The sequence below is a fragment of the Symphalangus syndactylus genome, chromosome 5 (assembly GCF_028878055.3).
Source record: "Symphalangus syndactylus isolate Jambi chromosome 5, NHGRI_mSymSyn1-v2.1_pri, whole genome shotgun sequence".
Taxonomy (NCBI): Eukaryota; Metazoa; Chordata; class Mammalia; order Primates; family Hylobatidae; genus Symphalangus; species Symphalangus syndactylus.
Genome location: NC_072427.2, coordinates 29,443,883 through 29,457,622, shown reverse-complemented (window position 1 = coordinate 29,457,622; position 13,740 = coordinate 29,443,883). Strand labels below are relative to the sequence as shown.

Here is a 13,740-nt window from a genome sequence, read left to right as displayed (position 1 = left end):
CTTGGATCCAAAAGGGGGATCTTTAGAAAAAACAAGCAACTTTTTGGCCAGAACTAGTCACACAGTCCACCCAACCACAAAGGGAGCCAGGAAATGTCATCCTATCATGTACTTGCAAAGAGAGAAACAATCAGAACATCTGTTAAACAGCACAATCGAATGCATAGTAATAGTTTTTTCTATTATGACTATGCAAATAGTCACAGCTAATCTACTTAATATTTACCCTTTTGTCCAAAATTTTTGGTTTCACTGAGATAATCATTTTTCCCTATATGTTGAATTTCCTATTTATGTATCAGTAATTCATTGTCTATCTTTCTTGTCAAAATGAAATTTCCTGTCAAGTTCATATACATCAGGGATTGCTGATTCTTTTTCCTTCTCCAAAGGAGACATTCTTCCTGAAATCGGCCACCGTCTTTCTCTAACCTAGACTGGTAGCTCTCTAGGCCTACTACACAGCTGTAGGTTAGATGCCCTTATTTCTTGGATCACATGTCTTCCTTTTCTTTCCATACAATTCTCTCATTTTAGTATAGGGTCTACTCCACCAGCTTCCTAAGAAAGAGTTCATGAGAAGAAACATTTTGAGATTCTGCATTTAAAAACATCTTTTATTATCCTTACATTTTATCAATAGTTTGGCTGGATATAGGATTATTGGTTGGAACCCATATCCTTTAAGTTTTGAAGGATTGCTCCATTGTTTTCCACTTCAAGCATGGCTGTTTAGAAGTCTCTAATTCCTAATACTTCAGTGCACGCCGTGTAGAACTTTGAAACTCCAGAAACTTAGAATCTTCTTATGGCTGATTTCCCGTGCCTTGGTATAGATTTTCTTTTATTTATTGAACTGAGTTTTATTTATAAACTCAGTGGTCTTTTCAACTTGAAAGTTTTATGTTTCATTTCTGGGACAATTTCTTGCATTATTTCTTTGCTAATTTCCTCCCATTCATTTTCTTTGTTGGATTTTTTGTTTTGTTTTGTTTTTTTGGAGACAAGAGTCTCACTCTGTTGTCCAGAATAGAGTGCAGTGGCACGATCTCAGCTCTCTGCAACCTCTGCCTCCTGGGTTCAAGCAATTCTCCTGCCTCAGCCTGCTGAGTAGCTGGGATTACAGGTGTGCACCATTACACCTGGCTAATTTTTGTATTTTTAGTAGAGACAGGGTTTCACCATGTTGGCCAGGCTAGTCTTGAACTCCCAACTTCAGGTGATCCGCCCACCTTGGCCTCCCCAAGTGCTGAGATTGCAGGCGTGAGCCACTGCGCCCGGCCTTCTGATGGATTTTGAACCTAGACTGAGCTTCCAATTTGGAAAATACTTTTTCTCTTGCTTTTCATCTTTTTATGTTTTTTCCTACTTCTTTGGAGACTTCCTTATTTTCTGGTCCTATTAGTTTGTTTCATCAATTATATTTTAAAATTTCAAGAGGTCTTTTTGGCTATGTTTTGGTAGTGTCTTGTTTTTATTTCATGGATGCAATATCTTCTCACCTTTGTGAAATTATACTTTTTAAAAGATTTTCTTTTGTTTCTAACATGGTCTCTGTTTCGTTTGAGGTTTTTCTGTATTTCAAGTTGGAGGCTTTCCTCAAATATGTAGTAATCTTGGGCTTTTTGTTCATATTTAAGATTGATGAATGAATATATCAGTGTATCACAATCTGGATCTAATCAGTCAGAAACTGAATACAAACTTCTGTGTGAGGAGTTTGAATTTGGGTGATTAGGTTGAGACCACACTTTTCTGCTGGGAGATCCCAGCTTTTAATATTTATAAGTCTATTGTCCTGGGACAGTTAATTTCATGAGACAGAATGAAATCTTATATCCTCCGCAAACCTGGAGTGTATAACATGGTGCCCATTTTCAGAGGTTCACTGGAGAAGGGGGCTCAGTATCTTACTGTTCTGAGAATGGGTTTTCACTAAATCACTTTGTTTTTGTATGGCTGTGCCTGGTGTCCCCATGTTCTATGTAACTTTGATTGAAACTAGTGTCTTCTCTGAGGGCTGGGCAATGGCAGTCACTTGGCTATACATATAGTAGGTAGGTTCTAAGGCACCCAGGGCACCTAAACTGCCTTTTATTTAGACTTTCAACCAATTCCTCTCTTTGCAGCCCCACCTGCACCCTCATTTTCTGAGATAGCCAGTAACTCTAATTCTTGAGTCCTGCTAGGATTCTGTGGCACAAATTTTCTTCTGGCGTTTTGCTAGTTTGGGCAACTGTCTTTCAATCGTGTGCTTTCCAGATTGAAAAAGAAAATACTTGCTTTCCTTTCCTTCCTGTGCTCTTTCTTTGAGAGTTTATGACTTTCATCTATTTACTAGAATATTAGTAAGGCCTCTCGACAGAGAGAATGTAATTTATCTGTTCAACTGGCCACATTCTAAAATTAACTCAATAAATCCTCTAAAATACAACTTTCTTTTTCTTTTACACACTAAAGAAAGAATATGAGTAATACATTTCTAGGTAATGTCAGGGTTCTTCACTCTTCACAAATTTTCATATTCCTTTTTCTCCAACAACCTTGTACTGTTTTTCATCATGAAGTATTTCAAATAAAACACTATGTATGCATGTTGTATTTAGCAATCTTTCATTTATCTAGAAGTTTTTTTATCCAGTAACTGGAACTTTTAAAAATACAGTTGAGAGTCAACAGGAAATAAAAAAGACTTCTGAGATAATAAAATTGATGTCATTTATTTAAACACTTGCTCATCTAACATTTGAGTACCCAACACATACATAGTCAAGGGAGCAGACTGATGCTTTGCTCATCCTCAGGCTTTTGTCCAGACCCTAAAGACTAATTTTATAAAACTATAACAAGATGTGGTTTCTTGGTTTATAGAAACAGAAGGAATAATATAAAAAAGAAAAATGGGCCGGGCACAGTGGCTCACGCCTGTAATCCCAGCACTTTGGGAGGCTGAGGTGGGTGGATCATGAGGTCAGGAGATGGAGATCATCCTGGCCTACATGGTGAAACCCTGTCTCTACTAAAAATACAAAAATTAGCTGGGCTTGGTGGTGCGTGCCTGTAATCCCAGCTACTTGGGAGGCTGAGGCAGGAGAATTGCTTGAACCTGGGAGTCGGAGGTTGCAGTGAGCCGACATCACGCCACTGGGCTCCAGCCTGGTGACACAGTGAGACTCTGTCTCACAAAAAAAAAAAAAAAAAAAAAAAGAGAGAGAGAGAAAAATGGTGACCATTTTACAGGTAGGCAGTAGTAAAATGTGATACTAGTTCTGGAAGCACAAGAAAAGACAGATACGAGAATGCAAAAGGCATTGCAATCTGGGGACAGACTGAATCATCTTTATTTCCTATGAAATTAGGATTTACTACAAATCAGTGTTAACTGCTAATTCTCAAAATGACACCCTTAAGAGGTCAAGAAAAGGTTAAAATATGAGCCACACTTATGAGGGTAGTGGGGGAAGAATGAAAACTAATGTTTACTAGAGTTTTCTACCATGCCAGGTTCTTAATCATTTTCCTTATATTATCTCATTTAATTTTTATAGACTAGAAATCAAAGTTCAGAGACATCAAACAACGTGTCCAAGTTTTACAACTACTGAATGGAAGAGCTGGGACTTGAACCCAATCTGCTAAGACTCTAAAGCCCATGTGGTTTCCCTTACCCCACAGTGACTCCCTCCCATTGGGCATCTCTTTTACTGAGAGTTGTGGAGAAGCTGCATCTCTGGTGGAGGATGTGAAAATGGGTCATGGGCTAAAACACTGCCTTACTTATGTCTCTTCCATTAAAAAACTAGGGGTTTCACATGAGCTTTACTCTTGGCCAAAAGATTAAAAATATAGGCCAGGCATGGTGGCTAACACCTGTAATCCCAGCACTTTGGGAGGCCAAGGTGGGAGGATCACAAGGTCAGGAGTTTGAGACCACCCTGGCCAACATTATGAAACCCTGTATCTACTAAAAATACAAAAAATTAGCCAGGCATGGTGGCAGGTGCCTATAATCCCAGCTCCTTGGGAGGCTGAGGCAGGAGAATTGCTTGAACCCAAGAGGCGGAGGTTGCAGTGAGCCGAGATCATGCCATTGCACTCCAGCCTGGGCGACTATGCAAGACTGTCTCAAAAAAAAAAAAAAAATTAAGAATATATTTATGGGCTTTTGGGATAATTCTGGGTGAAACATACTAATCTCATTATTTAGAAACTGTAAATGTGGTTTGGGGACCAAATGTTACCTCCTCATCTGCCCCAAGAAAATAAGCTCAATGTAAAGCAGATCAGATACATAGTTTTACACTATTGTTATATTCTCTGCCTATAGCTGACTAGCAACTTTTATTTTTCTGTCTCACTGGGGGATTTGTGCCTAATTTCACAAACACCATTTTGTCAGTTGCTCATAAAGCAAACACAAATGGAGAAACTTCTGTAACAATCTAGCAGTTACACAAAGAATCCCTGTGGCCCTGCACTAGGCAAATCTCCCTTGTCAGGCTTGCTGGGCCAAATCCTAGGATCTCAGGCCCAGGTGTAAAGGCCTTTACTCTACTGAACAGTCCTATTTTCTCACCATGATCTCCTATTTTTCAACAGTCTCACTGAGCCTCACATCCAGTTCAAGCACCGAAACAAATTTTTTTCATAGAAAATTTCATTTTTTCATTTAGATTGGCCATTTCATTGTTAAAAATAGTGTTTTTTGCTTGCAACCTTCGGTAAAATATTTTTTGGTCTGTCTCAGAGGACATTTTATTCAAATGGTCCCAGAAATTCTCCTTGTCCCTCTGTATAGATTTTTCTTTTGCTGGGTTTAAGTTATTTTACAGGAATGTTGTAATAGAAAACCAGTGCTTCATCTAGTAAAGAATTTCAAAATTGCCAGAATTAAGTTAAAGAGGGGCTCATCTTCAATGAGACAAATTTTTTTTGTTTGTTTGTTTTTAAAGATAGAGTCTTGCTCTGTCACCCAGGCTAGTGTGCAGTGGTGCAATCTCTGCTCACTGTATTCTCCACCTCCCCAGTTCAAGCAATTCTTGTGCTTCAGCTTCCCAAGAAGCTGGCATTACAGGTGTGTGCCATCAGGCCCAGCAAATATTTTAGTAGAGATAGGGTTTTGTCATGTTTGCCAGGCTTGTCTCAAACTCCTGGCCTCAAGCAATCCGACCACCTCAGCCTCCCAAAGGCCTTCTAGTCTTAAAAATGAGATTTGACAAAAAGAAACTTTAAGGAGAAGGTTTCTATACTGTAAATGACATTTTATTCAAAGCAGTATACTGCACTGCTGTCTTTCATCTAGTTGGGTATCACCGTTACTTGCCAGAGATAAAATAGCTCATTTGTGAGCAGCCTGCTCTTTTGGGACACCTTTAATACATGAAATACACACTTACGTGAGTGAGTTCTGATATTTGCTTATAGAGCAACACTTGAGTTTGAACTTACTTTCAGCACAGCTGCTGGGCCAAGCGCCTGTCCTTTGGGCAAGATGTGCAAGCAACCTCCTCCCTTCCCCCTCTCTGCTCTATTACACACCTGACTTACCTGAGTCTGGAACACATTCCATTCTGGGGTGGGTGGTCTGTGGAGGGGCAGGGGAAGGTTACCTTCCCAGCACGCATCAGTGTTTGTAACCACCACCTGCTGGTATGTACCAAGCCTGGCCTGGGAAAGAGAGCTATGTAGGTTTTGGTCCTTCTGAATCTCTCACCCCTCAGGCAGAAATCTAAAACTATGCTTTCTTTTCAAATGGATGAAAGGTATTTCCTTTAGAGTATTTCTTTAGAATACACTAGAGTGATCATTATCTTACTTTTATAATAGCAGCTTATTATACAGTGATTTCATGTGCATAATCTTATTGTAAAATTTCCCATTCCCCTCAAAAGGTATTTGACCTTTTAAAAATTTGTAGATATTTCATATAGTTTTAGATATAGAAAAAATCTTAAGAGTCAAATCTTTTCATTTTATCTTTGGGGAAACCAAGGTCTAGAGGAGAAAAAGACTTCCTTGAGGATACAGAAATCATCAGGGCTGGAATAGATACTGGTGCCGATTCTCTGAACTTATTCCAAAATGAAACCCCATGTTTATAGGACCAAGCCCTGAATCAAAATGTTTTCAGCAAAGTTAAATTAAAAGTCATTATAACTTTTAAAAGCCAAGCATGTATTCTTTTTTCCCATTGCCAAAGTGGTTTCAAATACTTTCAACATTCTTGTTTGCAATACAGAAAGATGCTTTTATTAGTAATAAAAATCTATTGTTCTGTAATGTGATTCCATGAGAGAGAAAATTAAATTAGTAATTACTGGTAATTCTGTACAACTATTTTTTAGTATTCTGAAGATAGGTTTACATATTTTCAAGCTGTACAGTGTATACAGAATGCTCAGAATATGAATTAGGTTCACTGAGAAACAATAAGAGATTGTTTAGAAAACTGTCAAGGCAGTGTCAGAGTATAGAAAAAAAAAGGCAAAAAATGTGGAAGGGCTCCAGCAGCAGAGACAAGTTCTTACACTGTTGACCTCATTTCCTATATGAAACGGTCACTAAACATGCAACAGTCTTTTTGCCACTGATATTTATAAAGCGTGTATGCCCATGTTATATTATGCATAAAAATTGAACTGATGAAAGGTATTTACCTCAACAATTTACATGGCTTGAAAATATAAAAGGAAATCACACAGAAGTGGCTAGTAGTTTTTCACTATTATCTTTTAAAATTATTCCTTTTTTTTTTTTTTTTTTTTTTTTTGAGATGGAGTCTCGCTCTGTCGCCCAGGCTGGAGTGCAGTGGCACGATCTTGGCTCACTGCAAACTCTGCCTCCCAGGTTCACGCCATTCTCCCACCTCAGCCTCCCGAGTAGCTGGGACTACAGGCACCCGCCACCATGCCCAGCTAATTTTTTGTATTTTTAGTAGAGACGGGGTTTCACCGTGGTAGCCAGGTTGGTCTCGATCTCCTGACCTTGTGATCTGCCCGCCTTGGCCTCCCAAAGTGCTGGGACTACAGGCATGAGCCACCGTGCCCGGCCTATTCCCCTTCTTTTTATGCCACAAAAATGTTATGACAATATTAAAGAAGACACTGCAATTAATCCTAAATATCATTACCCTTTCTAACATATTTATGCCTTTGAGCCTATATTTATGCAGACAAAATCCTAACAAGATAAAATGTCAGCAAACTTTATAGTGTATGCCTTAGTGGTCATGATGCTTACAAAACTCTTTGTTATACATGTGGAATAATATACTTCCTCTGCTCAACACATTCCCTGGTATCTCATTTCCTGCAAACTAAAAGCTCCAAACCTCATGATGCCCAAGGAAGCCCTTCTGATCTATCTTCTACCTCCATTCCTCCCCAAATTAATATACTAAGTCAGTCTGTCTCTTGCTCACATTCTGATATTTCCTCTGCCTGGAATACCTTTCCCCCAGGTAACCTCATGACTAATTTCTCCACTTCTTCTAGGTCTCTATTCAAATGTCATCTCATCCGTAAGTTAGGCAAGAGTATCTTATTTAAAGTAACATTTCTCTCCCCAAACCTATCTTCCCTTTCTTGCTTACTCAACTTTATTTTTCTTCCAGTGCAACAGTTACCTCCTGAAATACTGTACATTATTTCCTCTCTTTCTCAATCAGAATATAAGCTCCACGAGAGCGAGACTTTGTCTTGATCACTGCTACGATCCCAGTGCCTAAACAACATCAGACATGTAGTAGATGTTCACTAAATATTTTTTAAATGCATGTAGACACTGATTTTCACTAAAAAAATTCACCAAACCAATAATTGTGACATTTAGAAGGTCCAAGGTAAAGAGAAAACCAGCATTAAATATATATATATATATAGTATTTAGTCATCCTGGGCAAAGGTGTAAAGTGAATTAAAGGAAGAAAGGAATTTTGCACCCAAAACCCTTCTCTACGCAATATCCTACGTGTTCACCTCTTACTCCTGTTTCACTTATTGTAGTCTATGAGGTGCATCTTTTCCTTTCCCCACCCCCCAAAATAAGTTATGTGCCTCACTGTAATTCCCAAACACCTTGTATATGCTGTGCTTTACTGCAGCAATCATTATACTACATTTTAAATGTCTCTTACTGGTTTTTCCTACTAAACTGTGAGCTACAATTTGTCTCTGTAGTTCCAGTGCCTAAATATTTGTCCAATGAAAGAATGGGTGGGTTTGAGAGGCATTTACATAGAAGCTTTGGTGTGTTGGGAGCACTGTCCTGGGAGGCCTGAGTCTCTCTCATTCTATCTCACCTTCTGCTACCAGCATGACTTGTGTGTATCCAGTTCCTTATGTATAAAATGAGGACATTCAGCTTTAATTAATATTTACTGAGAGTCCACTGTAAGATGGCAAACTAGGTCCCTTTATATATATTTATCTCATTAAATGTTTATAGCTACCCTCTAGTATATCTATTATTATGCCTATTATGCAAGTGAGAAAGCAGAGGCTCAGAAAGGTTAAGCAACTTACACAAGATCTTGAAGTCAGCAAATAATGGAGCAGCTTCTCAAATTCAAAACATCTGACTCCATGTTAGGTGATATACCCCAACACCATTATATCTTTCCTGGTATAAGGATGGACTTGTTAATCTCTGAGACCTCTTTTAAGTCTCAGATTCTATGATTCTATAGGTCTTTATTTATGATTATGAAGTTATTCAAGTAATCTCATTTTACCTGGAATACAGGTAAAAACCAGGAAATAAAAAACCAATGAAAAAGGTGGTGGGGGCATGTGTATTGATGCAAATGAGAAGACACATAAACAGCGAAAGTTGGGGTAAAAAAATAACACCACCACCGAGGGAATCACCTTCTAATAATAATGCTAGATGGTGGACCTTGAAGAATGGAGAAAATCAGAGACTCCCAGAGTTGGAAAGCCTAAAGGTGATTATCTAGTTCATCCTCCCAAACAGTGCAGGGCTCCTTAAGAGGTCTTCACAACGTTTGTGAAAAATGTGTATTTTGAAAAAACTATGTGTGGATTTCAATTATTTTTGCACCAAAATAAACTTATACCAACTTGTTATAACATGTCTGAAGAGGCTCTAGTTGGAGGCACAAAGAAAGATAAGACATCAATTTGAAAAGATCCCCTTTAAGAGCAAGATGAATTCTGCTAACATTGAAGCAAGAACAAACATCAAATTTATGGTGAAGCTTGGGTGGAAGAATTGTGAAATCACTGGTGTTTTACAAAAAGTTTATGGGGACAATGGCCCAAGGAAATCAACAGTTTACAAATGGATAACTTGTTTTAAGAAGGGACAACATGATATTGAAGATGAAGCCTGCACCAGCAGACCAACCACATCAATTTACAAGGAAAGAATTCATTTTGTGCTCTAATTGAAGGTGACTGATGATTAACAGCAGAAACAACAGCTAACACCACAGACTTCTCAACTGGTAGCTTATACAATTCTGACGGAAAAATTAAAGTTGTGCAAACTTTCCACTTGATGAGTGCCAAAACCATTGTGTCCAGCTCAGCTGCAGACAAGAGAACAGCTTTCAATGGAAATTTTAAACAAGGGTGATTAAGATCCTGAAGCAATTCTTGGAAGAACTGCAGTAGGACATGGCTTTACCAGTATGATTCTGAAGACAAAGCACAATCAAAGCAATGGCTACCAAGAGGTGGAAATAGCCCAGTCAAAGCAAACACAAACCAGTCAAGAGCAAAGATCATGGCAACATTTTGGGATGCTCAAGGCATTTTGCTTTTTGACTTTCTGGAGGGTGAAAGAAAGATAACACCTGCTCATTATGAGTGCGTTTTGAGAAAGTTAGTCAGAGCATGAGCAGAATAACACCTGGGAAAGCTTCACAGGAGGGTCCTTTTCCACCACAGTAATACTCCTGCTTATTCTCATCAAATGTAGGCAACTTTTCAAGAGTTTTGATGGGAAATCATTGGGCATCCACCTTTCAGCCCTGATTTGTCTCCTGACTTCTTTTTGTTTCCTAATCTTAAAAAATCTGTACACTGCACTCCAGCCTGGGCGACAGAACGAGACTCCGTCTCAAAAAAAAAAAAAAAAAAAAATCTGTAAAGGGCCCCATTTTTTTTCAGTTAATAATGTAAAAAAGACTGCATTGACATGGTTAAATTCCCAGGACCCTTAGTTTTTTAGGGATGAATTAAGTGGCTGGTAGTACCACTTATAAAAGTGTCTTGAACTTGATGGAACTTAAAAAAATGAAATTCATATTTTTTATGTTCATTATGTAATTCAGTTTTTCCACAAATTTTCCCTCTCACCTCACTGCTGTAAACTAATCTTTCCCATTTTTAAATAAAATTTTGTTATTTTGGAACCATTTATGTTTAATCTAATTACCGACGTGTTAGGGCTTAAGTCCAACAATTTACCTTTTGTTTATTCTGTTTGTGGTCTGCTCTGCTTCTTGAACCCACACATTTACATCTTTTGCCAAATTTGGGACCATTTCAGCTACTATTTCTTCAAATATTTTTTCATCCCTGTCTTTTTTCTACTTCCATGAGTCTGATGACATGAATGTTAGATCCCATGAGTCTGATGACATGAATGTTAGATCTCTTGTTATAGCTCCATCAGTCCTTAGGTTCTGGTCATTTAAAACATTTTGGTCTGTTTTCTCTGTTGTTCTCTTCAGATTGGGTAATTTTGATTGTTCTAACTTCAAATTCATTGATTCTTTCATCCTTTCTCTCCATTCAAGTCATTGGAGCACATTCACTGACTTTTAAAATTTTGGATTATTATAGTTTTCAATTATAGCATTTCACTTGGTTATTCTTTATATCTTCTATTTTATTTCAATAGCTTTAGGGATCAAAGTGGTTTCTGGTCACATGGATGAACCGTATAGTGGTGAAGTCTGGGATTTTTGTGCACCTGTCACCCGAATAGTGTACACTGTACCCAATAAGTAAGTTTTTTTTCATCCTTTACCCTATTCTCACCTTTTCTCCTCCTGAGTCTCCAATGTTCATTATACCACTCTGTATGCCTTTGCATACCCGTAGCTTAGTTTCCACTTGTGAGAATATATATCTTTTATTTCTTTGCCGAGACTACTTTTTCATTTGCTTTAAGCATATTTGTAATTGCATGTTGAAGCATTTTTATGGTGGCTGCTTTAAAATCCTTATAAGAATTGTAACATCTGTTGTCTTTTCTCATTCAGGTTGAGATTTTCCTGGTTCTTTTTATGAGGGCAGGAATTCAGGCTCCTGAGTTAGCCACCTGGAGATGGCATGTTACTGATATCACCACCCAGAGATGGCATGTTACTGTTCCCCACGTGGTTTCCACAGGAGCGGATGGGATAGGGCTTGTTACCACAGGAAGCTGGTGAGTCCTGGCATCTCACTTGGGCCCTTCTGGCACCATCCTGGTGAGTGGGGGAGGAGAATCTCACTATCTCTCAGTAGGGGTAAAAAATGAGGCTTCCAATACAGTCTCCATGCACCCCGGGTGGAGGTGCATCATTACTGCTGGATGAGGATTAAAATCTCGATTTCCCATTCAGCCTTCTTTAACACCACCAAGGGATGGCGAGAGGGGTGTTGCATGAGTGCTTAACCCTTTCTTAAGACCTCTGATTCTTCCAGCGGTAATATCCACTCTTACTGCACAGGGAATTTTCTTGTAGAAACAGTGGTGGAAGGGGCAGTAGTGATAATAGTAATAGCAGCTAACATTTAGTGGGCACTTAATGTGAGGTTCCATGATAACAGCTCATCTAGATCATCTCACTTAATCGACACAACACTCTCATAGATCAGAAGTATTGTTATTCCTATATTCAGATAAGAAAACTAGGGTTCAGAGAGGTTAAATTACATCAGGGTCAGGATTTCAATCCAGGCTGTCTCACTTCTGAGACTGAGTCTTTAACTATTGTAGTATACAATACTGAAAATTAATCAAGGTGACATGTAAAAGTGCTCAAAAATTATAAAGCACTAAACAAGTGTGATCGAAGTTTTATTACCATTTCCAGGGCACTGCAACAAGTGATCATGATTAGATAAATGAGAATCCAGGCTTCATCTGGTGCTAATGGATCATTTAAACATTGTTTCTCATTGCAACAGCTGCCCCAAAGGACATGTTTCATATTCAGCAAAAGCTGCAAAAGAACCTCAGGAAGTTTTAGAGGTAGAGCTTTAGTGAAACACAAGTATTTATTATTTTCTCATAGGTTGTTTTTGCACATATAGGGAACTGAAATTTCCTTTAATCTCTTCAGGCAAGTTCAGTAGATACTTATAAGGACAGATGTGTTATGGATAATCACTAAGCTTTGCTATCCACTTTATAGGATAGAGATTAACATTCTGAATAACCCCCTACAGTTTAAAGAGGTAGTTATGTGCATATCCTGAAATAGACAAATTCATATGAAAAAGGAAATGTATGTCATCCATAATCTCATAATACTGTGAAATATATATAGACAGTTCCCAACTTGCCATGGTTCAACTTATGATTTTTTTGACTTTATCATGGTGTGAAAGAGATATGCGTTCAATAGAAACCATACTTCGAGTACCTATACATCCATTCCCTGTTTCATTTTCAGTACATGATTCAATAAATTACATGAGACATTCAACACTTCATTGTACAATAGACTCTGTTTTAGCTAATTCTGCCCAACTATAAGCTAATGTTGGTGTTTTGAACACATTTAAGGTGGACTAGGCTAAGCTATGATGTTTGTTAGGTCTGGTGTATTAAGGGCTGAAGGTTAAGCTGATAACCAATGGCTAATGGTTTAATTGATCACGCCTATGGAATGAAGCTTCCATAAAAACCCAATAGGATAGGGTTTGAAGAGCTTCAGGAGCATGAAACACATGGAGGTTTTTGGAGGGTGGTGCACCTGGAGAGGGTAATCCATGCCTCTTTCCCTCATCCTATAAATCTCTTCATCTGTATCCTTTGTAATATCCTTTGTGATAAACTGGTAAATGTAAGTGTTTCCTTGAGTTCTGTAAGCCACTCTAGCAAATTCATCGAACCCAAGAAAAGGGTCATGGGGAACTCTGATTTATAGCTATGTGGTCAGAGGCATAGGTGAAACAACCTGAGACTTGTGATTGGCATCTGAAGTGGTAGACAGTCTTGTGGGACTGAGCTCTAAACCTGTGGGTATGATGCTACCTTCAAGTAGTCAGAATTGAATTGAAGTAGAGGCTCCCAGCTGGTGTTTGCTGCTGAAGGACTACTTGGCTTGGTGTGTGTGTGGCAAAACCCCTAAACATCTGAGGTCACAAACTCATTTTGTGTTGTGAAAGTATAGCTGAAACTGAGTTTGTTATTCCTATATTCTCAGACACCTATCTCTGAAATATTATTATCTGAACTACAAAACACATTAGCTTACAACAATTTCTTTCATTCATTGAACATTTTTTGAATACTATGTCCTTGACTCAGTGATAAACTCAACAGGTGAAGAGGAAAGACACGGTCTTGCCTCCCAGAGTTCACAGGTAAGTAAAATGTAATTCAAATTCCAGGTGATAAGTAAACTCATGGTCTTATGAGGACAGGTGCAAGGTGCAGTGCCCGGGGGAGGTAACCCCTGAGCTGAGTCTCACAGAAAGAGGAAAAACTTAGCCTGCTGGGATGGTGGTGATGTTGGAACAGCATGAAAGAAGACAGAAGAGAGTATGTGTGTTC

General features: G+C 38.5%; 1 protein-coding gene across 14 annotated transcripts in view; it reads right to left on the bottom strand.

The window, feature by feature from the left end:
* SCAPER (S-phase cyclin A associated protein in the ER) overlaps positions 1 to 13,740 on the bottom strand; it is a 581,035-nt gene that overhangs the window by 89,269 nt on the left and 478,026 nt on the right. The window lies entirely within an intron of this gene.